Source organism: Vidua macroura, chromosome 6 (assembly GCF_024509145.1).
Source record: "Vidua macroura isolate BioBank_ID:100142 chromosome 6, ASM2450914v1, whole genome shotgun sequence".
Lineage (NCBI taxonomy): Eukaryota > Metazoa > Chordata > Aves > Passeriformes > Viduidae > Vidua > Vidua macroura.
This window is the reverse complement of record NC_071576.1, coordinates 63,223,740-63,250,403: the sequence shown is the minus strand read 5'-3', so window position 1 is coordinate 63,250,403 and position 26,664 is coordinate 63,223,740. Positions and strand designations below refer to the sequence as shown.

General features: G+C 39.1%; 1 long non-coding RNA gene across 1 annotated transcript; it reads right to left on the bottom strand.

Moving 5' to 3' along the window:
* Window positions 1-2,055: 2,055 nt before the first annotated feature.
* Window positions 2,056-18,470, bottom strand: LOC128809213 (uncharacterized). The gene is made up of 3 exons (XR_008437655.1): window positions 18,007-18,470; window positions 16,234-16,346; window positions 2,056-2,156 (listed from the first exon to the last, which is right to left on the bottom strand). It is a non-coding gene; the product is annotated as an uncharacterized LOC128809213 (long non-coding RNA).
* Window positions 18,471-26,664: the final 8,194 nt, after the last annotated feature.

Here is a 26,664-nt window from a genome sequence, read left to right as displayed (position 1 = left end):
GTTGCAGCAATGAAAATGTAGGACTGCAACAATTAACCCTTGGCTGCAAGTTACATTCTGTAATAAAACATGGACTGATTTTGCCCCTCTGGTAGGCTTAATTAACTGATTGTTTAAAAAAACCACATAATTATAACTAAAATTGAAAGTAAGCTTTACCAATAAATTCAACTGGCTGAATTCCTTTGGTTGCTCCATTTGAACATCTAGTTAACACAGCTGGTTAGAAACTCCTCTATGCCTACTTGTGCAAATGTGGTTTTAGCTAATTTCTAGTTTGCATGATTTTAGTGGAAGCAAGTTAACCGATGGTGTCTAGACTTTCTTTCCCACATGACTCCAGTATGGATGGTTTTGACCAGCACTGTCCCAGCCTGTGTAATTTATACATGTGTAGTATATTTTCTCTGCATGCGGGCCAAGTTCCTGTGTAGATGGATCTCTGCCAAAGAATTTTTCCAGTCCTTGTTTGATCACTCAAGCCATGATTCTAATACCGGTTCACTTCTTACTACAATCTGACTTGAACTAAGCACAAATTTGTTAAAAACTATCCACTGAAAGTGTAACAAAATCATCTTTCTTTTTATTGTTCTGGTTTTATGCTTTCGTTGGTATTTTCAGTTTGCAATTAAATGTAATTTGTCAAGCTATTTCTCAGTGCTAGAAGAAGAAATCTTTTCTATTTCTTAGTTTCCTGTTGATTTCTTGCAATGGCTGTTGAAATAATTTAATCAAACCTGAATATATGGAATGTGAGATGGCAATTTGTTTCAGGCAATTCTGCACAGGCAGTTTTAAATATATTGCCCAAAACAAACAGATTTAAAAGATTCTTTAAAATTTGCATTTAAAATAAAATATGAACGATAATGCAAATCTAAACTCTAATGTCAGCTCACCTGTAGATTTTGCCCATTTTGGAGAAAAAGTATTAAACTGATTGACTTTTTGAAAAGCAACAGAACTACTACTACTGGATTTGCTTTAGCCTGAGATTTTTTTGTGCTTTGTTTTCACCTTGGGCCCTCTTAAACAGTGTGGAAACAATGTTCAATGACCAAAATACACAAAAATATAAAAAATATGTTTGAAAAGGACATCAAATTACTTCAGCCTTAGGGCTTAGTTTTATTATATTTTTCAGTTTTTTATTCAGAGGGACATACTGCATTTAATTGGCTGAGTTGTGACCCTTGGAAGCAGGATTTAAGTCCTGTTGGTACCTAACTTTTTAGGATCCTCCTGTAACTCCCATAGTACCGGAATCAGTAGCTCAAATTGAAGCTCATTTTCATGGGTTCTAACACTTGTTGTTAATAGAGCAATTGAAGCAGTTACAACTTGATGTTTCACCCACAAGAAAAGGAGAAAGGCAACTTACATGACGCTGAAATCACGGTCCAGGGCAGTGACTGCTCGAGTCATTAGACAAAGAGCGAGAGGCGATGTCTATCTGAAGATATATATTTACTGAGATTCCTTTCCCCATCTCCAGAGCCAAGCACTGCATTCCAATCCTAATGTGCTTTACTGCCTTTTATCAACCCTTTTTGCCAAATCTCTGAAGCTCCTCTGGGGTTTCTTGAGTGGCTCAGGATGATGAGATACAGCACATGTCTTTCCTGTGAGATTTCTGCTGTCTTTTGACAGGCTCAGGAGTTCTGAGCCTTACTAACCCTTTTTTGCTCACTGTGTCCTACAATCCTTTCAGCCTCTGTAAAGGACCAGACATAAACATGTTTTGTGTCAAACGTTCTGACTGTTATGACAGGAAAGGTGTGACTGGAGAAGAGGGTCCCAGGAAGTGGGGCAGACCTGTTCTGAATCAACATCCTGCTCCACCTTGGGACTCCTGCTCAGTCCACCTGTCCCTCTACTTGGCTTCCTGGAGAAAGGCTCAAAGGGGCTGTCTGCTCATGAGCAAACAAAACAGCAGGAAAAATCTAGTTTGCATCCGAGGTATGCACCAAGGTAACTGTAAAAGGATGTGGATCAGGCCCCCTTGTGCTCTTTTTCTTCTCTTTCTCTTTCACTCTTATTATTTACCCCAGCTCTGGACATCCATGTGGCAGAACCAATGCAGTATCTAAGGACTGGTGATATTCTTCTCTTTCTCTCTCTTCTGTCTTTATTTCTGTCCTTCCTTTCTTTGCCTGTGGAAAGAACAGCTATCATATTCTACTCCAGACTCCATACTGAAGTTTGTTGCTAGAGTGAGGAGCTTGTGGAAGTGTGTTGTGGTTTGTTCCAGTACCTTTGAAAAGCAGTGTTGTGGCTTAAGCCAGCACCTTTGAGAAACAGTCTAGTGCGGCTTCTTAGCCAGCAACTTCGAACTGAAAGATTTGAGAGCTTATTAAAGTGTACAGTAAAAATTAAGGGCATATTAGGCACTGCTTTTAAGAAGTGTTAAAATTTAAGGGCTTGTTAACCAATGCCTTATGTTTCTCAATAGTGGTCTCATTGCTGAATCTAAGGCAACTGTATAATAAAAGCATAAGAGTTCTTTGACATATAATCCTTGCTCAGCATGAGCAGGACCTAGAACGAACATCATGCCCCATACCAGTAGGTCATGACAGCTTCCAAAGCAGCCCTTCTGCAGCATGTGGGATTTCATTAAGCTCTCAAACAGCTATTTCCTATTTCATGATCCTCCTGGCACCAATATCAGCAGCATCGAGTGGTCCTGGAACAGGTTTTTCCAGGAAAACAGGATTCATTTAATTAGCCATTAGCCATCCTCATTTGAGCTTCAGGGTGGCATGTGAAAAATCCATGTCACTAAGAAGGCTACAGAGCTGCTGCCATGGTTTAGAGAACTTGTTCTTTACAGATATTTATTTTCCAACCTATTGTACTGCTGGTGCAGTTTTCCAGCCTTACAAAGCCTAGGTATCAATCATCTCCTCCTCAAATCTGCTTTTCAGGATACACACTCTGCTCTTGGGATTCAGAAAGAGCCACCTGCATCTCGATGTCTGAGAATGCTACGTACTTATATATATGTACATGTACATATACACATATGCAGTTATACGCCTATATATATAATGCACAACATCATCCTGTTGCCACCCCTAAATAGAAGATATTCTGATAGCTCACAATTACTTCATTAAAAAACACAAATGATATAATTTGTATTTATAATCACAAACATCTTGTTTCACAGCAGAATTACAAGCCACATTTTTCATGATATGACACATGAAGGATGAGCCATATGTCTGCAAAACAAGGCATGTAAGTTGCTATGTAGAAGCAGAATCTTTGATTTTAAATAAAATTCACAGGAACTCTTGTGTACTTAATTATTCCTAGCCTTTCCTACTTGGAAGCAAAATACACTGGTGTCAGATTCAGTCACAGCTCAAGATAACATAATTCAGATTAGTTCACTGTGGTTACATTAGTGTGGACACTTTTTGAAATCTCAAGACAAAAGCTTGTAGTACAGATTATTTCAAGCGATAAACCCCACCGTACTGCTGTGTGGCATGCAGGAACAGAGCTCTTTCTCTGCTGCAGCCACCCACCCTCCAGCAACTTCTCCCTTTCTAGAGAGATCCATGCAATTTCCCCATTCAGGTGAAAGTTTATCCCTCTTGGCAAGCCATAAAGCCTTCCTCCTCTGCGGCAGTGAAGGTAGTTTGAAACAAGAGGATCCTTTATTTTCCTTTGTTTCAGTGATAATATATTCCTTCAGCACAAGAGGAAGGCAGTTTCCCTGTGGCCCCACTAGCACACAGCTTGTCCCATTGGCTGCACTCAGAGACAGAAGGAGATTTCTTCCCTCTTGATGCAGCACCAGCTAAACACAAGGGCTGCACTATTAGCAAATTTCTCTTTTCCACAGATCCTCTTTTACTGTTAAGTCTTCCCTGGGGTCTTACCAAGGACCATTCTGGAGTTACCAGTTTTTTGATTAAAAGGATAAAAATTGCATTTATAGAGACAACAGATATTCATATAAACACAGACTCCCAGATATCTTTGGATGTCATAGAAAGATATCTTTCTATGACAGACTTCCAGATACCTTTGGATGTCATAGAAAATGGATTTCCTTCCTTTCTTGACCTTCCTCTAAACTTGAAAATAGTTTCCAGAAATAAGGAAGTTTTTGGTTATTCTACAAACTTGTAAGATACTACCACCAAAGTAAAAGGAACAAAGACTCTACTTCAGAAAATCTAAGATCGTATTTTTATGTGTGGCCCACAGAGCCTTAAATTTGTGTTAGCCTTTAGAAAGGATTTATCACTCATGCTGACGGAACAGCCTCAGAGCCTGGATGCACAGAAATCTCAATGCCCATTGCAAATGTACCTCCTATTAAAATTAGTTTCACTTGTGAATTCTTGTTCTGAAACAAGTTAATTGCACACAAACTGTGAAAACTTGCAGCCCAGGATAAAACTGAGTCTCAAGCACCAAAGTGGTTAAAGTGCACTGAGAGTGCCGGTGATCCAGTTTAGCAATCAGCCAGAAGCAAAGAAGTGAGGCTTTAATCCTGGTCTCAACCTGTTGTCCTTCAGTGGACAGACCAGTGCCAGAACAGGCAGGAGCGTCTGTAAGAAAACAGTGACAGCCTCAGAGCTGTCACACAAATGAGGTCAGCCCTGGCTTCGGGGACAAGACTGTCCCCTCTCCAGCTCTTTCCCAGGGAGGGGAGAACCACTCCTCCTCAACAGCCCACCTCCTCAAATCTGCCCCTCCTTTCTCTCAAGATAGAAGGACACCAAAAGCGAGAACCACTGGGGTACTTCTGTTGTATTCCATACAATAATGTAGGGGGATGCCACTTGATGGTAGAAAAAGTTATTATCATATTAAACCTCAGTGCAAGCAACTAGCCATCCATCAGGATGGTACAGCTTCACAGCAGATTAAAGCACACTGGTTGCTTTGCTATTTAAGCCTCACGTTTATAATAGCCTTATTACAGGCTGAATTCCCAGGAGTGTCAACTATTCCACCTGGAAAGAGAAGATTAGTACTTTGCAGGTGGTTTTCATGCTCATTTCTAATAGGATATAGCTTTAAAAATAAAAGGCATCTTTCTGTGTGTGATTCCAAAGTACTTTCTTTAAAAGGGAAGGAGATTGGTTTTATTTTCACCTTCTACTTGCTTTGAAAGCTGAGATGAACAAATAATTGGGAAAGCTAAAGTAAACCTAAAGTGATCCCCCAAATTCCATATGCATGTACATGTTTATACACATAGATGTGCATGCATGATACTGTATTAAGACTCCATAAGAATAATTTACTGTTCCTTATATTGAGTAGAATATACAAGACTTCAATACAATACTTCCAGGCTTCAATACAATACTTCAAGGCTTCAATACTCTTGCAGATTAGACAGCAATTTGTTTGGAATCAAGTCCACAAGAGTACAGAAGGCCTTGCAGATACTGCATGAACCGTGTTGCAATCCTGTGCAGGAGTCCAAGTGGACATTCAGGCACTGCACACTTCTCCCTGATTACCAGTTACACTCTCCATGTTCCTTTCCCCATTAATGGATTCTCTGACAAGGTCCCAGCCACAGCTCTTGGATACGTGAAAGCAGAAGTGGGAGACGTCAGAAAGTCTGAGCTCAGTTTGTAGGGGCTTATCCATCTGGCAGACAGCCTCACCCTAATGGTAAATCGTCTCACATTTGGCCAGCAACCTCGGGGGCAAGATGCCAAAGCACAGAGGATATTTCCCCAGCAGCAGATAGGCTGATGACTGTTCGTAGCCTTTCCTTTGCCAGCTCCTCAGTTGTTTCACGTCTTACGAGAAGAGCTCCCACAGCTGCCTGGCCCTCCTAGAAGCTAGATGGTTGACTGACACTCCATTATGTTGCAGGAGAACTGATTACAGTTTCCTGTCACAGAGGCTTTTGTCACTGAAAAGTGGAATGTGCTTATGTGTCCTTTCTTTTTATCTTCAAATTTCAAGGCGAAGTTGTACTGCCTGGTCAGCTCTACAAATCCCTTTTTTTTGAATCTACCTTTTTTCATCTTGCACAAACAGCACTTTGAACACTGTTGTTGAATTGTTGCTCAAATAAAGGAGTTACGGACCGGAGTTCTAGTTCCCCACAAACATACAAAACATTACTGCAACATGTAAGTGAAGGAATTTCCAGTCTCTCATTTATTCTTACATATGAACTTCATTTCTTTAAGGTTGCAAGTCAGACTTTAAAGGGCTGAAACTAACATCAAACCACTGTTTTCCCTTGACACTGAAATGATATGTTATCTGTAATGCATCGAACATGTCACAACATGAAATTGTACACTGCTACAGGGCTGCCATACATGAGTCATTAATGGCTGAAGTGTCTAACAACATGAGCATGTGCACTGCTATAATCTTTTCTAATGACACGAATTGTCTGAAGGCAGTTGGGCAACTTCACGGGGTAAAATTTCATATACCTTTGCAGTTTAAAGGCTTAATTAATTATACAAATCTCTAAGTCTGTAAATACAAAGAATTGGAACTTCCAATGACTTTTCACAGCAACCACAGAGCATGATCAAGATCTGCTGGTGTTACTTGACTAGATTCGTCCCAGCTCCCCTGTGCTCAGAGATCCCTGGGTACATGTCTGATGAAGGTCTCTGTGACCTTGTACAGGATGGGACACACAGCTGCTGGAAGAGTTTGTATTCTACAAGAATAGACCTCTGTGGGGCAAATTGAACCTCTCATCAAATACCAGCAACTTCCCACCACCCCCTGTCCAAATTGCTATTACTGTGTGGGTTAAAGCTGTTCTCTATAGGGTTTGGATAAGTTTGTTGTACACAAACATATCCTAAAGAGTAAAGATGGTGATAGTAATTCATTTCCCATTGCCTAATATACTCTCAGGGGACCACAACATGATATAAACACACAAAAATATTCCAAATCCTTTAAAATACTGACTTTCTACAAAAGCATTCTGCCTCTCAGTCTTGGTTATTAACCATTTTTGTGACTTCCTGCATTGTTTCATAGAAGGTTATGTCCCAAACTATCTCTCACTTGTCAGAAACTCCTATTTATTAAAAAAGGAAAGCAGTGAAAATTTCACAGAAAACAGCTATCTCGCTATTCATGCAGGACTGCTTCAGATTACATTAGATTACAAGTTGCAAATAATTGATAAACTGTACCAGCATCACTAAACCGGTTCACCAACACTAATCAAACAAAACTCTCGTACATAAGCATGTACTGTTGATAGGTGTAATCACTGTGATAGATTCTGAAAAAAATCATTAATGTGTCAGGTATTTACAAATAGCTCCATTCAACAGCAGAGAAGAGTGTTTGACTTGGATTCCGGGTTCCAGAGCAAGAAACAAGTAACCAAGTGCTGGTTTCAGTTAAAATATAGCAACATCATTACATTCCACTACCTCAGTACATTTAAAATTATTTTAGGGATTATAGATAGTATTCCCAGAATACTTCAAATTTCCATACAAATTTGCATTCAAGGATTTTGAGCATGACAGACCTCAACAACAGTTACCACACTGTACTCAGTTTTACATATTGCTTACTAATCTTTCTATTTATGATTGCTATTGCAGGAGTCAGCCAGACCCAGACAATATGAGTGCTGTCCAAGAGCAGGCCAAAAGAAGTCCCCTGCCCAGAAGTTCATGCTACCAGCAGATCTGATCTAAAAAAGACAGGAGAGGCAGGAGCTCAGCAATTATCCTGCAAGGGAAAAGCAATTTGCTCAAAGCACACTGTGGATCTTCTCCCTCTGCCTTGGACTTGAGCTATAGGATTACATGTTCTGTGGTGACAGAATGAACTCTGACAGCCTAAATATGAATAATCCTGGCCCCAAGAATCACTTACGTAATTGAAAACAATTGAGAGTACAGCATCGTGGGCTTGGTTTTTTTTTCATAAGCTGTTTTGTGGTTAAGCAAAATGTTTGCCCTGCTCCAGCAGTAAAGAGCACACACGAGTTGCTGCCATGACATCTTGTCTAGGCAGCTGAGATGCTTTGGGAAAACACCTGTGATACAAGTACATGTTGTGCTTGTGAGCTTTGCCAAAGTAAACCTTTAATCCATGTGAACACTGCACTACTCAGTCCTTTCTTCTTTCCCATCTTGTATTACCAGATACCTTTACTGCAAATTATAGAATAAAAAGATGCACTTAACCTCAATGCAGCCCTATAGGCAGGACTTGCTCAAAAAAAAAAAAAAAAAAAAAAGGAATAAACATCCTGTTATTCTTTTGCTGGTTAGCAAAAATGGAAACAGCTTGAACACAGGCTGGTGGCAATGAGCCAGGACTGTGATATTCTGCAACTGGAAACACTCACTTCTGATGTTCTGAACTTTAATAACTCTCATTACTGCTGTGTGGTGGCAGCTTCTTGGGCAACTGCTGGGCTTTACAGAGAACATTCCTCCTCCTGTCTGAGGAGTGAAGGCTTCAAAAGTGAAGGCTTCAAAAGCAGACAAAGCACTGTCCTTTCCCTACCATGAAAGACTCTAAGGATGGTAAATTAAAAACAATAAAAATAGAGCATACTCTGTTTCCAGAGACTACAGTACCAGCCTGTACAACACTGATACAAGGAGGTGATGATGCCAAATTTTGCCAATCCTTTGGAACTAATCTGCCATAAACCAGCATCTTAAACTCTTCTGCATGCCAAACACACACTTACATCCAAAGCTAACTGCTATGGGACCCAAAAAACAGAAGTCAAGAGTTGGCTTGGGTATTTATGTTACATTTAAGGTAATGACAAAACCTAGAAACATACGGAAGGTCTTGAGGTCAGAATCCAGTCATACTAGGCCGGCAGGAAAAGAAGACGTTAATTTACACATTAGTAAAGGAGCAGTTTGCACATGTAGGGAGCCTAGTGTGTGGAGCAAGAAGGGAGATGTAATTCATGATAATTTTTAGCAGATTGAAGCAAAGAAAGAAAAAATTATCAGTGGGGAGGCAAATGCTATCTACATAAAAGTATCAGTATCAGAGACTTTAAGAAGAAATGTGAATGCGAGAGTAAGCATGAAGAAGTGGAGAGTAATAGAGATTTTCAGTTAGTCTTGAAAAAATCCTGGTTTGCCAGGATTTCTGTTGCCTTTGTTCCAAGTAAAAGGTGGCTGGGAGCAAATTGATACATATATGTTCTGGGGACATTTCCTCTCTCATTACCAATACTTTTTGTTATAAGGATAGTTTCACGTAAGGCTCAAGACTGAAAATTTTCATCCTAAAAGAAATTTGGTTCCAGCTTCAAGATTCTCAATTTCTTTGTAAATAATAAAACATCAATATAAATTTAATTGGCACCTTTTATTTGTGAAGGGTGCTCTACCAAAGGAAAAAAGAAGATGTAAGGGCTTCTGAAATAAATAAACACTTTTTCATTTGTTTGTAAAGGGGATCCATAAGATTCTGTCATGGTTGTGCCCATTGCATTTTAGGTTGCATTTTAGTGATGATGTAGGTCTAGAGGCTTTTGCTCTGGCCACCTCAGTCTGCTCATCTATTGCACCATATTACTTGCTATTGTAGACACAGCAAATTTTATGTAAACCTCAGACTTTTAGAAAAAAAAAAAAACAACACATAGATCTGAAAAATGATCAAATTATCCCAACCAAATTTTAGACTAAATTGGAGTCTGCAACTTTTTTATCAAACAGTGAGTGTCTCAAAAGATATGCTGCTATTTGCATTTTTATTACCACAGGACCTAATTCAAAGCTCATTAAATCACGGGAATTCGTTCACGGGTCTGCAGTGTCCTTCCTTTCAGCTCATAATTATTTGTATGCTTGGGTAGGAAGGACCTAACCAACACATTTTTTTTTTTTTTTTTTTTTTTTTTTTTTTGTTTTTTTTTTTTTTTGTTTAGGAGAAAGTAATCAAGTTTTTATGTTTTTGAACAAAAGAATATCTGCTCCTCTCTGAATATCTGCTCTGACACCAGTTAGGTATCTTTCAAATGATACAAGAATTCACCAAAAAAGCAATTTTTTGATCCACATACACCCATAGCTGTAAAGCTCTGCTCACCCTCAATGCCTGATACAAGTTGGAAAACAATTATCATGGTACACATGAGGAAGTCCTACATTTGTCATTCCATTAAAATACCTTGTGTATGTACATGACCTTATGAAAAAGTAACAGAGGATAATTTACCAAAGGAAAATGAAATGGATTTTTATTTATTTTAGTTATTATTCACAAACTTTGCATCACTATATCAAAAACCTCAGCCTGTAAAGCCATTTCACTATGAAGGAGCAAGTGGAGTTTTATGCCTGAGGAATGGTTGTAATTATGAACAAGGACCAATTTTCAAATTTATAAGCAAATTTATATGTGCTGTTATCCTTCTTCTGTTATGCAATTGTATTTTTTTAATGACACAAACAGGCTCAATCTTGGCAAAACATGATCCCAGATATTTGCATGAATAGTCTAAGACATGACCTTTGATTTCAGTATAGTTGGTGCTGAAAATTTTACCACCACTGAAAAATTTCTTTATGTATTACATTAAAAATAACTAAATGAAAATGCCATTTCAAAATAACAGAAGACACTTAGCCAGCATGCCTTCCTTTCTGCCATGGAAGATCTTGCAGGGTCACGTTATAGCCACAGCCACTGATGTGCTTCAAAGGCTACCAACATTAATTTGGCAGCAACAGCCAACCATCACACCAAAGCTGACTAAAAATCCTTCTATTTCTGCTGTATTGTTTAAAGAAATATAACTGAAGGGTGAAAAAGAGGGATTTTAAATTGGAGCCACATATCTGGAGCTATTGCCAAATAACTTTCAGGCAGCCCCTCCCCTAGAGGCACAGGACGTTTATCATTACCCTTGCAAAAAAAGCCTGAGCATGCAAAATGCCAGCAAAAACCTAACTAAAGGAAGAATGAAAAATTAGCGTTGAATGCAGCAGGTTTAAGTTGTGGAAATGTATATAATTTGTTTTGATTATGATGATGAAAAAATGTGTGTTTAAGAGGCTGCTCTTGCAAATATGAACAACAATGACCGAATGAAGCACCAAGCCTAAGTGCCAAAGAAAGAAAAGAGCGATATTCAACAGAGGCAAATGGTTCAGGAGGAAAGAACTCTGCTCAAAGGAAGATGAGATGTAATGGCTTCAACTGCATACGGGCAAACAAAGTCTTTCTGCCTAACTTTTCAGGTATACTCTTCTGTGAAAAGTTTAAACACATAACAAAGACAGATGCAGGTTTAGTTTCACAAAGGAGAGCATTCCCTCTGACACTGAGATGGCCCCCATGCTGCTAGAAATGTTTTCTTTGCTCCTCCTTCATGCTGTGGATGTAAAAATTAGCATCTAGCTCAGTGTTATCTTAAGTGGGGAGCACTCCCTTTTGGTGAGGGATAGTCAGGAGAAAAAGGGTGCTTAAAAACCATAGTGCTTAAGTACAGTAATTGCATGCAGAATATATGAGGTCCAAGGGAAACACTGGTTAAAATGGTATTAAAAATAGACACTGGCATGTGTTAAAACACTCAGCTGAATTTGCAATTATACATAGCATTTGGAGGAAGTTTAGCAAAATTCCAAAAGCAACACTGATGTTTTTAATTAAAAAAAAACACCAAAAGCGAATAGTTCAAATAAATTCTAGAAACAGCCCGGAGAGGTTAATAAAAAATATCTCCTCTTGATTTCCTGTTCAAGACATTTCCAGATAATGGAGTTTTTCTTATAAATGGTTAAAATTGCCTACAGTAATATACTACTGTCTACCAAAACTCAGGTTTTTTAGTAATTGTACATATATACACACACATTTAACACTAGACTTTGGAGGTGAGATCACAAGTGCATGGTACAGTCGTTTATATCCACCACTCAAGCACTGTGTGGCTGACACATCTGAAGGACAGGAAGCCATCCAGTGGTACCTGGACAAGCTTCAGAAGTGGTGCCATGTGAATCTTAACGAATGCACCCAAAAAAATCAAAAGCTAGTACATATCCAAAGCTGAGTAGCTGAGCCATTTTCACCCCACTATGAGGACAGATAGAGATATTTTGCAGATATTGGCTTGTACAAATGAATGATACCTAAAACAGAGATTGAGCTGCTTGTATCAGATTTAAATGACTGTGTCCTTCATTGCTGTATAGACAAGAAAGCGTATGAGCAAAAAAAGCCTTAGAAAGAAGATGCAGTATAAACAGGGAAAAATGCCACAGTTCAGATTAACAATATTATAGTAGGCAATCCTCTTGCATACCCCACCTGAGGAAGCATTTGTGACTACAAAACCATGTTTCTTTTGAGCAACACATGTGTGGAAGGAGGTAACGGTTCCACTTTAGGACTGCATTTTCAGAGAAACACAAGGTGACAAAGCTCAGACACATGCTCTGATCTCACTTCACACTGAGAGCTTTTTGATATAAAGCACGGGGAGAGCTGCCCCCTCTGGTCCTCTCTCAAAAGTATTTATAAACAAGGGATACAGCAGCTCCTTCTAGATCATGGCTGCTACTGCTGTGCTTTTAGTGCCTGCACAGTCCCAATCTGCCAACTTCATGTTCATTTAAAAAGACCTGGCAGCCATCAAGATTTGAATCATACCAGTCCAGAATGAATTAAAACTTGGATGATTTCAGAAAAAAAAAAAAACCACCCTAGACAACAAAAACAACCAACCAAAAAGAACAAAACCAAAACCAACTAAAAAACTCCACCCTGAAATTTCATATTCTTTCAAGTGGATTTTTCCTTCCCCCAGACTGGAGCTGTTTTAAAATCCTATTTCCTTAGGATTTTAAAGGAGAGCAGAGAAAACTCTCTCCTTCATACCTACAAGTTAAAGTTGCTTTCTCTTTACTTGCCCACACCACTAAATCATTCCTATGTTCCTTATGCTTCAAAAATTTCAGCTTGCAGAAGAAACTATTATATCTGGGTTACATCAAGTAATGTTCACTCTGGTTCACAGACAGCAATTTCCTTGCCAAGTTTTATATTATTAATCCCTTGGTAAGCAGAAGGGAAAAATATCTGGTTCTAAACTCCTCGTAAAGCGAAGAAGGGAAACCCACCCTTGTGGGAAGAAGGAGGGGGGAATAAAAATCTAATCTGTGGAATTTTAACCATATTTTTGAACAGTGCTGTTACAAGTAAAAGAATAAGAAAGGTTGAAGTAAATTTCAGCTCCTAATAAATACAATTAATTAAAATATTTACAACCAGATGGATGTTTTTAACTTAACTGCTAGGTCATTTTTAATAAGAAAACACTAAGCTAACTCCAGACTCACTCATGTCTCTGAAAACATTAATTTTTTCCAGATATGATAGGTATTACCTTTCCCCTACATATTGTAAAATTTATTAACTAAACTTCTCTAGCTGAATCAGCATAAACCTGGCATAGATGTATGTGGAAACAATTTGCCTTAGGTGAAGACATTCCAATACAGGTGTAGAAAAATGTGGAAAAGTGCTTAACGTGCACCCTTGCACTTTGTGACAGGAGGTAACGCTTGCCATGTCAGCCCCCTCACTGATCTCTGGATGCAGTATCCTCACAGGCAGTCACAAAGGACACTTTCTGCATTTCCCTCCCTGGCTTACTCAAAATGAGATTAATGTGTGGAGCTTATATATAATATTTTACATTCTTTATATGCTGCTTAAATCCTTCTGAAAATGTTTGTAAGGGTAACCCACAGGGCAAACATGTTCTCAATAGTGACTTTATGAGCATTTTAATGTACAATTAGGAAACAGCTAACACTTCAATAAAATGATGTTTCATTGCTGCTAACTGCCATCAGAATCTGAGGTAATCCACGCTGGTGGGGGTAATTGCTGCAGTGGCAAACTGCACCCACCATCCCAGTGTGCTGGTGAGTGCAAGTACAGCAAAGAACAGCCCAAGGCAAAACCTGTTCCACTTGGCACTCACTAGCAGGGCAGGCTGGATGCTTGAGCTGCACCCAAGCCAAAGACAAACCTCCTATTCAGCTGCCTGGCTAGGTAGCTCCAGTGGGCTGTGAAAATTCAGGTTTACATACTGGAACACAGCACTATAACGTACAGGATTTCAAGCAGAGTTCATTTTTCCTGGCATTTACTTTTCTTCCATGTTTTTTCACTCCCTCAAGATATCTCTCAAATATCCTTTGGTGTGAGCAATTGGTCTACCAAAGCATCAGCAAGAAAACATCTTTGCAAGAAATTATATGCCAGAATATTTTGGACAATCCCTTCAGGGTTTTCTTGCGTGGTACTTAGTAACAACAGTTAGACCAGCTATATTGAAAAAAATGTCCAGATGCACAGGATTGCATTTCACGCATGTTCCCATTGTTATGATGCCCCTCCAAGCCCCTTGTGTTAATACATTAACTTACCTCTTTGAAAAATCAGTAAACTGTTTTAACATGCTAAGTTTTTTGAAAGAAAACACCATCAAAATTTTAATAGAAAAGTAAAATAAGCTCAGATAGTACACAGCTAGCCAAATCCATAAGACTGAACCATGATTTGAAACCTTATTCCACATTCCTGCGCACACACAATATATTATTTTCATTGTCACAACAGACTGCTAAAGCATATATTTAAATAAAGATGAATTTTCCAGGTTTCAAAACTCTGCGAACCACTAAAGAGACATAGGCATATGGCAGCATCCCTGTGGGGCAGATGATTAAACCTTCATATTGAGGTGAAAGCTATGAAAATTCAAAATATCAGGGAGGTGTAGTGTAACTTGAGAAGGTACTCAAGTGCTCTGAATTCCACATCTTAACTCCTACTCATAAACAAAGTGTAATAAAGTACTATGAAGATATTAGCCACATGTTCCTCCTCAGGCAGCCCTTACACTGAGCATGTCTTTGCCTTCATTCAAACAGTCTGAGCAGAATATGTCCTTAATGAATATGAGAGCAAATTTTAAGGTTTTATCAGATCCTAATAAAAGTTCTTTCAGAAGCCCGAAGCACATAGCATACAAAAATAAGGTGCAACAATGAGAGAAATAAAAGCATAAAAGGGGAAAAGGATGAGACAGTTGTTATGCAGTTAACTTGAGCTGATCATAAATTTTTATTAAAGTAGCTTTACTGAGACATGTGTGTCAAGCCTGTTTAACCTGGTTATGGGCAATAAGTTTTGCATGGTATAATGTTTGGATACTCCTGTATCTTCTGCTTCTGCTATCTTTTACATACTGCATTGAGACTATTCACTCCATAAGAAATGCCTTTTTTCCTCCCCTGACTTGATCTAAAGCAGAAGTATTCTTGTAGATTTTGTTTTATACCACATTTATATGGAATTATCTTTATGTACGAACTCAAATGAAATATTCTAACCTAGTTTGTTCACATTTGCAGAGCAAATTTGTAGGGCTGTTACAGAAAAGAAGGCAACAGCAACCCCAAACGCAGTGATACATAGCAAAGGTCAGAGGTTCCCATGCCCGCTGTGCTTCAGAAATCACTGGATTTCTACGTGAAAAAAAAAATTCAGAACAGAACAAAAAAACCCTTCGCCAGCTCTGAGACAGCGTTTACACTACCTGACAACCATTTAAGTTTCCTGGAGTTGGAATAGGCTTCACTTTTCTCACAACGCATGCCATGGCACAAGATTAAGAAACAAAGCTCTTTGCCTCTACTGGGAGTCTCCCAATAACCAGTACAGTTATTGTTTTGTTTGCCTTACAAGCTATGGTTCCTTAATGAGAAGAAAACAGAAAAAGTAAGCATGCTGATATGGATTGACAGAGACTGGAAAGGTTAACTGCAAAGACATTTTGGGATCATGTGGGGGGTAGGGGGCAGGTCAGGCATTGCCCCTGATTGGCAGCACTGCCAGGCTGGGACAGAGGCTCCAGGGCTGGGGGCAATGCTTCACCCTGCCCTAACCCAGCTCCCAAGTGGCCAAATGACCACAAGTCCTACCTGGGGGAAAAGGCACAGGAAGGCCAAGGGGTATTTAAGGCTGAACATGAGGCAAAGCATTTGTCTTGACCCTACCTTCATCTTGGAGTTTCTATCTGAATACCACTACATGTGTGCTTTTCTGTATCTTTTCTGTCTTTCCCTCTTGCCGTAGCATATGTCACAGCATAAGTCGCAGTTGAGACAGCCACAATACACAAAGTATCACCTTACAATATCAGAAAGCTCCAACCCATACAGAGTAACACCTTACCTCTTGAGAAGGCTTCAGGCATCTGCCCATGCAGAGTAATGCCATAGCTCTTCAGGCCTCTGGTGTCTGTCCATGCAGAGTAACAGCATATCATATCAGGAGGCTGCAAGCATCTGTCCATACAGAGTAACATCACGTCACTTCAGGAGGCTGCAAGCTCTGCTCCTCTTGTCCTTCAGCCCAACCTTTTATCCCCTCCTGTTGATGCACTGCACCTGTGTGCCAGCTCAGCACACCTGGACCCACTGGGGATGAGGCTGGGGCAGCCCCACTCCCAGTCACCACAAACTGAGTGCCTACACCCTCTTTCTTTTTCTTCTAAATCCCTCTTCTCGGAACGCTTTGAGTCATATAACACTGAATGAGTTTAATATTTGCTAAGTCAAATAGGGCAAGTTAATGCTCTGAGAAGTGTTTTATGTTGACTGGATGTTTTACTAAATCTTTTACCAAAGCTTCCTGACTTTCTAAAGTTTGCTGGTGAAGTTGTTTTGACCTCTTGAGAATATCTGGTTGGTGTTTCTCCCACGTGTCCTACCCAGAGTTACAAGAAATATTGTAACCCCTTTCAGAAGTCTCCTCCAGTGAGTTGATTGAGGTCTTACAATGGATATTAGTATTTATTCATTTCAGTACCATCCATTTAACAGCAACCCCACCCTTTTCTTTCCAGTCTCTATCTTCCACATGCTAAGCTCTGCCCTGGCATATCCAAAAATTAGCTGCTTAGGGTGAAAAATTTGAAGCCATATAAAATCTAACTTTCTCAGTTAGAAGTTTAAAAATGCCCATCTGCTTAAGCTGTGGTCTTAAAACAGTTGTTAATTTACCAAAAAAGAAAACCCAAACAAAACAAAGCAAAGCAAAACAAAACCCAACAAGAACGACAACAACAACAAAACCCCCAAACAAATTCCAAAACTATTAAATACAAAGAATACATGCACAGGTCTGTGCTAAGAGAGAAGAGATGCATCTTATACATAATATGTACATCCATATTTTTCAAACATGTAAAGTCACAGGATGGGTCTGAAAGAAGAGCTCTTGGAAGAGTTCTGCAGGGGATGCAAAGATCCATCCTCAGCCCATGGGGATCCACAGGGGATGCAGAGATCCACCCACAGCCCGTGGGATCCATGGGGGATGCAGAGATCCATGGGGGATGCAGAGATCCACCCACAGCCTGTGGGGATCCACGGAGGATGCAGAGATCCATGGGGGATGCAGAGATCCACCCACAGCCTGTGGGGATCCATGGAGGATGCAGAGATCCAGGGGGGATGCAGAGATCCACCCACAGCCCATGGCAGAAGTGCCCATGCCAGAGCAGGGGGTACCTGGAGGAGGCTGTGATCCAGTGGGAGACCCGCTGGAGAGAGGGCTCTGTTCCCAGCCTGTCCTTGGAGGACTGCACTGTGTCGACCAGTGCCCCACACCACAGCAGTTTTGGGAGGCCTGTGTGCCATGGGGGGAATTCATGTCACAGCAGTTTTGGGAGGACTGCTGCTGGTGAGGTAGAAACCATGTCAGTGAGGTTTGTGGAGAACTGTCTTTCCTGGGAGAGACCCCATGGTCTCACAGGGAAACAACTTCTCTCCCTGAGCCAAGCAGAAGAAAACCTTGGGTGATGAACTGACCAAAACCTCACCCCCTGTCTCCCTGTGCTGTTGGTCGGAAGGAGGGAAGGGCTGGAGAAAAATGTTTTGAAGGGCTTACTTTTACTTCTCATTATCCCGCTCTGATTTCGTTAGTAATAAATTCACTTTGTACCTCTAAGATGAGCCTGGTTTGCCCCTGGAGTGTTTTCTTCGGGTCATTATCTCAACTCATGGACCCTCTGTTCAATGTTCTCTCCTCTGCCCAGCTGTGGCAGGGGTGGGTGAGCGAGTGGCTTCCGTGGGTGCCTGGTGTTTGGCCAGTGTCAAACCACAACAGCTTCTAATCTGCAAGACTAATTTTGATTAAATCTGTGCTGCAAAGACTCAGATGTCATTTCCAATGCCTCTTGAGAGAACAGAGCACTTTGCTTCATCTTCTCCTCTAAAAGAAAACAGAGGCTTCTCCCAGGCTTCGTTAATGTGACATCTGTAAAGAGGGGCTGTTCAACCACCTTTTGAACAAACTGAACAATTGAAGTTTACTACTAAAAAGAAATTTAAATCTGTACATAAGGAAAATAAAATAATCAAATAATCTCTTTAGTAATCCTTGCCTATGAAGTCTGATCTTCAACCCTTCTTTAAGCCCTTGTAACAAGCAGAAACCCAAATCTCCCCCCCCCCCCCAAAAAAAAGACATCAATAAATCTCCATCAATCTAATTGGGATTTGCTTATCTACTACAGCAGGAGAATCCAAGTCCCAGTGTGCAGAAGGAGACTGTTTCCAGCTCCCATCCACAGGACTCAGGCAGATTGAGAATAGTACCACAAGTAGCTGGAGTACTGAAAAAGTGATCTGCTTCTAAACCTAAGGAAAATACTCATTTCTACATCAACACACACACTCAAAGGTTCCATGTAATTGAAAAACCAGGTTATATGATCCCCACACTAAGATCACCCAGCTCTCTGTCAGTATTTTTTCCTGTTTCTTTTCATTTTTTGTTTTCCAGATGAGGAGTGGGGAAATGGGAGCTAAAAAAAAAAAAAAAAACACCAAAATAAATCACCCTCATTCTGTAGTCTCCTCTAACTAAGTTAACATTAACTTCATTTTTCTAAGTTCCCACTGCTCCTGATTTACTGTTTTTCTTTCTACTTGATTTATTTTCCAGATGGAGAACTCCAGAAGGCAGATAATTTTTCAGCATGGTGTCTTATTTCCCGCTGGTTATTTTGTCTGTCCAAGGAGCTCTTAGAGAACAGAAAAATTGATTTATGTTGCTATACCTGATAAAGACACATATAGCCACACATTAACATTTCTTTCAAAAGCTTTCACAGGCAATAATATGCTTTACAACTACATCAATAACAGGCATTGCCTGCAGCAAAGTATAACAAAGTACCTCTACTTTCTCCTGTCCTCCACTCCCTCACCCCCCATTTTGCAACCTGCCTGGCAGGGCATCTTACACACACATATACACACTTCACACCTTTATGTATTTATGATGACTCTGACAACGCCATCTGTAATACCAGTTTTAAAGCAGCAGCAATGATGTAAAATAAGCCCAGTGAAAGGTAGAGAAAATAGTTTCATAAAGTGTAGATCATATCCATTCATTTTTTAGCAAAATTGCTCTAAAACTTAGTAACCTTCCAAAATTAAAAAACCAAAACAACATAGATCAAGATCCACTAATGTCTAAATTCTTTAAGCACCTGTTCAGCCTATTTTTCACCATATCCTACGCCTTGTACTTATTGTACTACTCAGATATCTGCTCTTATCTTGATCCACCTTCTTTTTTGCCTTAAAAATGGCTTCACACAGAGTGTATAAATACACAGAGTATTTATAGTCACAAAAATGCATGCTCTCACGTGGAAATACTTTAGCCCAGAGAAGTTGTGGATGCCCTGTCCCTGGAAGTGTCTGAGGCCAGGTTGGCTGGGGCCGTGAGAAGCCTCCTGTAATGGGAGGTGTTCCTGCCCACGGCAGGTGATCTTTGAGGTCCCTTCCAATCCAAACCATGCTATGATTCTAAGATTGCACTTGAATATGACTGGACAGTTATAGCCAGGAGTGAAGCCTTTCTTCTGTGAGAAATAGCACTACTCCTCTTTCCCAGAGCATTTACAACTTTTACAAAGGCAAAGAAAAGAGGAGGGACAAGCAGGAGATACAGTGAAGGAGTAGGAGAATAAAGACAATGTTGTAAGATGCAGAACCTTCTTAATTTGCCCCAAGGACTTCCATCAGGGTTTGATTTTCTTCATTAATACGAGATTTAGTACCACGAGTTTTCATCCACTGAAAAATTAAACATACCACATTAGTCTATGAAAAATACCAAGAATTAATATATAGCAGATGTGACATATTTAAGTTGAGCATGAGAAAAGTACACATTTGTGTGAACGTATTTCAGCAAAATCTTCAAAGCATGGTGATACCACTGTCAACTTGCTCTTGTGGGTAACGCCATTGGCTTTTTAGCTATTCATTCAGAAAAAAGTGAGAGAAATTCTCAATTTATAAGTTACTTATATACAGAAGACCAGGTAATTAATTAAAATACCATTGTTTATGAATCAAAACAAGGTATCAGGATAGGTGTTGTGGCACTGAGCAGAATTACAGACCAGTCCACACAATTACAAAGCAATTGCTTCCCAAATGTTTCCCACTGATTTTAGTTAAAACAGAATTTAAATTAAAACACAGGATTTTAGTTAAAACAGAATTTGAACTACAACTGTAAGGAATTTATGAGATTGGGTGACATTTCATGTAAAGAGGTTTATGAGATTAGGCAGCAGTATCTAATTTTTGAGTTATCTTGAGGATAACATGTTCCCCTTTTTTTCAAACTGCGATGCCGTAGAAAATGAATATATGCAAGTTTTTATTTCCTCTGAATATTATCTAAGGTTGTCTTTAGAAATGATTTTTCTTTCATTTCACATCATCATGTGGTAAATCTAGACAGCTGATTCCCTGGAAGGAAAGCAATCTATTGACATATTCTGATTTCTGTCCAATGGAGTGCATGAAGAGGTAGGAGCATCACCTGCCCTCTTCCAGGAAACTTAATACAGAACAGCAACAAGCACATAAAATCTTTCACTAAGCATCAAAAGTGTGTTTCACTTTACATTATCTTAGGATTTACTTTAATATTTAAATATTAATTACTATTATATAATAATTAATAATTGTAATTTAATATTAGGACAGCTCTGTTCACTCCATTCTTGGAAAAAATCCAAGCCCAAACTTCTTCAGCTTTCTTTGTGCAACTACTGAGATAGTTGCCAAACCTGTATAAGCAAGATTAGGGAGTTAAAAACATGGAAGGCAAGAATTATACTGGACTTCTGGCAAGGAAATAAGTATAATTATACTAAGTCTTATATAATACAAATATAGTATAATTTTATCTATTAGAATATATACCATAAATTAATATAGAATAATATATAATACCATATAAATAAAAATATAATATAAAAATAAATATGTAATATACATCAGTAAAATTCTACTGTGTCACGCAGATTATGAACCTTTAAAAAATAACAAAGAGGTATTTTCTTAATGCTGATTCATTCTCCTTAATAATGTGGGAAGTTGCTGAATTCGCCTTTCAACTTATACTTACCTTGAATTATTCCAAAAAACAGAGGAACCAATATCAAAGCTCGATTTGGTTTTGAGTTCAGTATTTTCTATTTAGCCACTATTTTGACACCATCTAAACCCACACAAAGCCCACAACACAAAAAACTAAATTGTGTTGGTATAGAAATTTTACCCCAATTATAAAGGTCTTTACTCAATAAATTATGTACAGTCCTTATGTCTTCTTTCTAAATTAGTCAGCTCCTAAGAAAGTAAAGTGTAAGAGTGGTACTCTTCCTATGATTTTTACTACTACTCATTTGTAAGCAAGATGTTTAATTACAGTGCCTATGTCTTCATCAATATAAAAGCAGATCAAACCCTGTATTACAAATTTCAGTCATAGTTCCAAAGAGAAAAAACTGCCTCCTTCCAAACCACTTCTTTTCAAAACAAGTGTTTTCAAGTCCAAGCCTTATATGGAGTCATGTTCCAAATTCTTTATTATTATTTCCAGTTTATTTCTATCTCATTTCTTCTCCAGACTTGTCAGTTCTCAGCTGTTTCTGTGTCATGGAACTGTGCCTAGTCATCATGTCTTAGGAAGAAAAATGGTAAAGAACTATGCATATTGCAAAATGAATTCACAAATATTTCATGTACATGCCAGTAGTCAGGAGAAGTAGTCCAGTGAGGGCTCCTTTGTGTTAGCATAATTAAATTATCAGGTTAGATAATGTTCTGAAAACAAAGTGTCCTACAACTTGTCCGAGTTATAAATCCAAGATTACAGCCTGTAAAGAGCATTTAGATCAGAACTACAAATGCCTGTCAAATTATACTGATGGAGCCGAGGAAAGGCACAGGGATACAGCAGCTCGAGTATTCCTGCATTTGTGAGGGGCATCCCAAAGGGTTTCCCCATGCAGCAACCTTTGGCTACCTCTCAAAAAGCTGATTAGCCATGTCATTTCCAACAGCTCCAGTTCAGCATCTGATCTTTTTTATTTTTCCTTCCTATGGAAAAAGAAAAGGAAAACTTGAATTACTAACCAGGAGCTGTGCAGCCAGCTGGCAGGAGCCAGGCATCCCAACAGAGGTCCCGCTTCCAAGTCTTCACCCGCAGACAAAGCCTGCTCAAAAATTAAATCTAAAAAAAGACTGCTGCCTTTCAGTTTTCCCTTCTCTCTTCTAACCAGAAAGCAAAAGTTAATGTTCCACAGATGTTACAGGGCAAAACAACACCAAAGATAAAACAACAAATATGCTAATTCAAAAACACTCAACAAAAAGCCAAAGCAGAAAATCCCCTAGGCCAAAAAAACCCCAGACTTTAATGCAAACAGGGGAAACTCCATACAGTAGTAAAAATATTATCCAAAAATTCAGCAAGCTACTACTCTGCACTGGGTGTGTTATGTACAAGGAGAAGCAAGAGGATCAGTTGCAAAAGCTAGAATGCTGAAAAACAATTCTTTTCATCTTCATGTCAAAAATTCTTTCTCTCTGATGTTGACTATCAACAGCAAGTACCCTGAATTTTTCAGTTGCCCTGTCACAGATTTAAAAGGAATCTAAAACAGAAGCAACAGAATGGATCTATTCTCAAGCCTGCAGGGGACAGGCAAGATTTGTGTCACTTTTAAGTTTTCATTCCGCCAAGGCAGCATTGAATAGACATGAAATGGAGAGATGGCCTGTTTACATGTACAGTTACATTCATATTTACATAAAATAAAGTAAAATAAAATAAATAAAATAGAAATTTTTAGAGAGAGGTGTTTAAAGAGCTTCAGGTGTCCTGTGAGGACAAAACCCTCATCTCTCATCAACAATATATACTACATCCAAAGTGCTGCTTTCCACCATAGGCCTTCACAAACAGCAAAAATCTTGGTTTAGAATTTATTGCTGAATGGATGTTCATTTGCAATGTCCTGAATTTTGATGTGTTAATTACTGCCATTCCTAGATAGCATTTTACTATCATAATAATTTTCTTTTACGTGTATGATTTCAGGGATCAGCATTCCAAAACAGTTCAATGTGTGTACTCAGAGTCAATATTCCAAATGGATGAATGACTCAGACTGCTTAAAAATAACACTAAATTCCCTGCAGCTTAAACAGAGAACCACCCCAAAGTACTTTGATATACAAGGAAAAAAGTGAAATCCCAAACAAAACCAACATGACTAATAGAAACTCTTCCACCTGAATCTTTCAAGCAAAATAGATTATACAGTTGCAAGCAAAATGCTATTTATTCACTTGTTTTGATGGATTATTTGAACTATGACTAGCTCTTTATATTAATTTTATTTATTTTAAGCTAGGGAAAAGAAAAGAAGAGATCATAATTGAGGGAATTTAATGATAACAAGTAATATAACCAACAGTACAAGAGAAGCTATTCTCTGCAGAAAAATGCACAAAAACTTTTTGCTGTGTAATAATATTGCACTCAAATCTATACAAAGATAAGGATGTGAGTACATAAGGAGTCTGAAATTAAGTAGGCAAAACAGAATCAAGAGATTCCTTTGAAGTACACTAAGAATGAAAAGTGAATGTCACAAAATAAGTCAAAAATTATTAAAGATGATTAATCTCCAAGTCCTACTAAAGAAGGTGTCCCTTTAATTTGGATGTTCTGTGATGTGGTAAAATATACTTTTTATAACATAAGTTCACTGGAATGCGTGAACCATCTTATCTGGGGGAAGATGTCACACCTCTTTAGTGTTAAACATCCTCATTCTTCAGGGAGTGCCTGAATTTCTCCTTTGTGTTTAGTAGGGTAACACAGCGGCGAGCAGACGTTTGCGATCCTCAGCTCTGTTGTAACCAGGGATGCTCATTAAAGCTGCTCATGAACAGCACAGACCTTCTGCATGGACCCTCAACAGCAATCCTGTGAAGTACATATTATCTCTCTATCCCTAGGATTGCTGCCTGACTGTTTCCAAATGCTTCTTTTGCAGGGTTAAGGGGGAATGTCTATAACTTATTAACATTTGAAGACCAAATCAGATGACTTTGGTTTCTGAAGCTTTTAACAGCACAGAAATAGTGAAGCGCACATTACTTTTTCATTCTCCTAAAGTATGTTCTGCTTCTTCATTCTTAAATCACCTGCAGTGAGATTTCAAACCCCTCTTTCCTTCCCAGCTGCTAATACTTTCTCCCCAAAATGCTTTTTGACTCATGTATAAAGTGCCTTAGTTTTGCTGTGCCTTTTCCTCATTTTAAAACAAAGCAGAACTGTAATGCTGCTCTTTTGTTCAGTACTTGACTGCCTTCTTTTGCTGAGGTACACTGGAATGCACAGCTGGTCCTTCTGTCAGTCCACAAGTTTTACAGCCTCTTGGCTTGTTTGGCAAATAAAAAGACAAACCCAATTTAACAGCCCTAGTCTGCAAAGCTGTAAGCCAAACAGAAAAAAAGTCATGTTTTCTCAGAAATTAGTTATGTTTATTCATTAGTTATTAGTCAAGAGTAGTATTCTACTCTTCCCTGTAAGGATCTCAGATGGCCCCAGTGCAGCCTAGCCCTGCCTTCCCTTAGCCAGCCTCCTTCCCTTCTCTCTGCTGTGCTCAGCCTCATGCGTGTTCCCTCTCACAGAGTCTTTCATTGGCAAAGTCAGCAAAAAAAATAGAGAAGACCAAAGGAGAGCCTTACCTCCTTGGTGTCCACACCAAGAGCACAACAGTCTTTGCAGCCTGTTCTGTTTCACCAGCAGGGTCTGCACCAGCTGATTTCACACCTCCACCACACTCTGATCTGTTACGAGCTCTGTTGCTTGAGCTATCCAGCTTGTGATCTGCCTGCAATAGCCAATCATTGGTTTTGGGTGATACGTGGATAGAAACATCTTTCTACATCATATTTGTGCCATTTCTGGAAAGTTATTAATTGTCTCTATTTTCCACATAGACACTGTGGCAAATACTCCCTGAAAGGTGGGACTGGGAAATGTCCCATCCTGTTTTGGAGCAGTCCCCAGTTACCGTGTCAGGATGTGATGTGTCTCGTCCTTGCTCTGCACTGATGCCTGCCCACTGGTGCAAGTTTATAGGTTTCAGAGGAAGATACTCCCTGGGCAGATGAGCAGCAAACTACTTTCCTATATCCCACTTTTCCCTCTACAGTAAAATTCCAGGCTACTGAAGGACTGGTGCCAGCCCCCACCTGTGGAGGGGGCAGCTGGGAAGATGTGAGGATGGCTCGGGGCCTTGGGAAGCTACAGCCACAGAGGGACCCTCAACCACTGCAGTAGTGGAGGGGCAAATGATAACTGACATATGATTTTAAGCTGTTTTTTTTTTTTTTTTCCTTGATAATATGACTATTCAAAATCCAGTGTTTCAGATTGTTTCTTCCTATGCAACTTTCTAGCTGTCTTTATAGAAGGAAATCCAATTCTCAGTGTAAACTGTGTCTTTTTCTCCTGAAAAATGCTCACAAAGCGAACAACTGTGTTTGCAAGCAACTCCACAAACTTTGCATCCTACAATGAAAGTAGAGGGAAGCAGGACTGGATGGGTCTTGACCACTGGCCACAAAGGCCACCGGGTACCCTGATGTGACCTGGCACTCCCAGGGAAGAAAAATCCCACGGGGAGGACTCTGTGTCCCCAGAGAATGATCTATTTTGAAACTCTAAGCAATACCTTCAGTTCCTCATATTACTGGACTATCATCATCTTTTTATAGATAAATGAGCATGACTTTCTGAGGAAAAAGTAATCATTAAAGAAGAGCCTCTTAAGTAAAACCAAAGTCCACTGTCAAGGAAAGATAATAACCCCTAAGTTTAACAGGATTTCTGGAAGAGACCGTTTTCAGTGCATTTTTTTTTTTTTTGTTCCAAAAATTTACTTTTTCTCAAGAAACTAGTTATCACTTCTTTTCACCTATCCAATCAAATGTGACTTAAATCCTCCAGTACCTATTTCCATGAATTTTTCACAGCTTGATATTGAAAAATATTGAAAAAGAATAAGAAAATAATTTAGTCATGTATGAGGATACAGCAAAACAGTTGGTTTTTTTTTTTTTTTTTTGGAAAATATATTATTCACAGAATTATTCTATTATCTGCATTTTTAGAAGAAAAAAAAAATATCCTTCAGTACTGCACAGGTATTTATTTACCTGACAGTTGCACTTTAGATATACTAAAGCAATATACTAA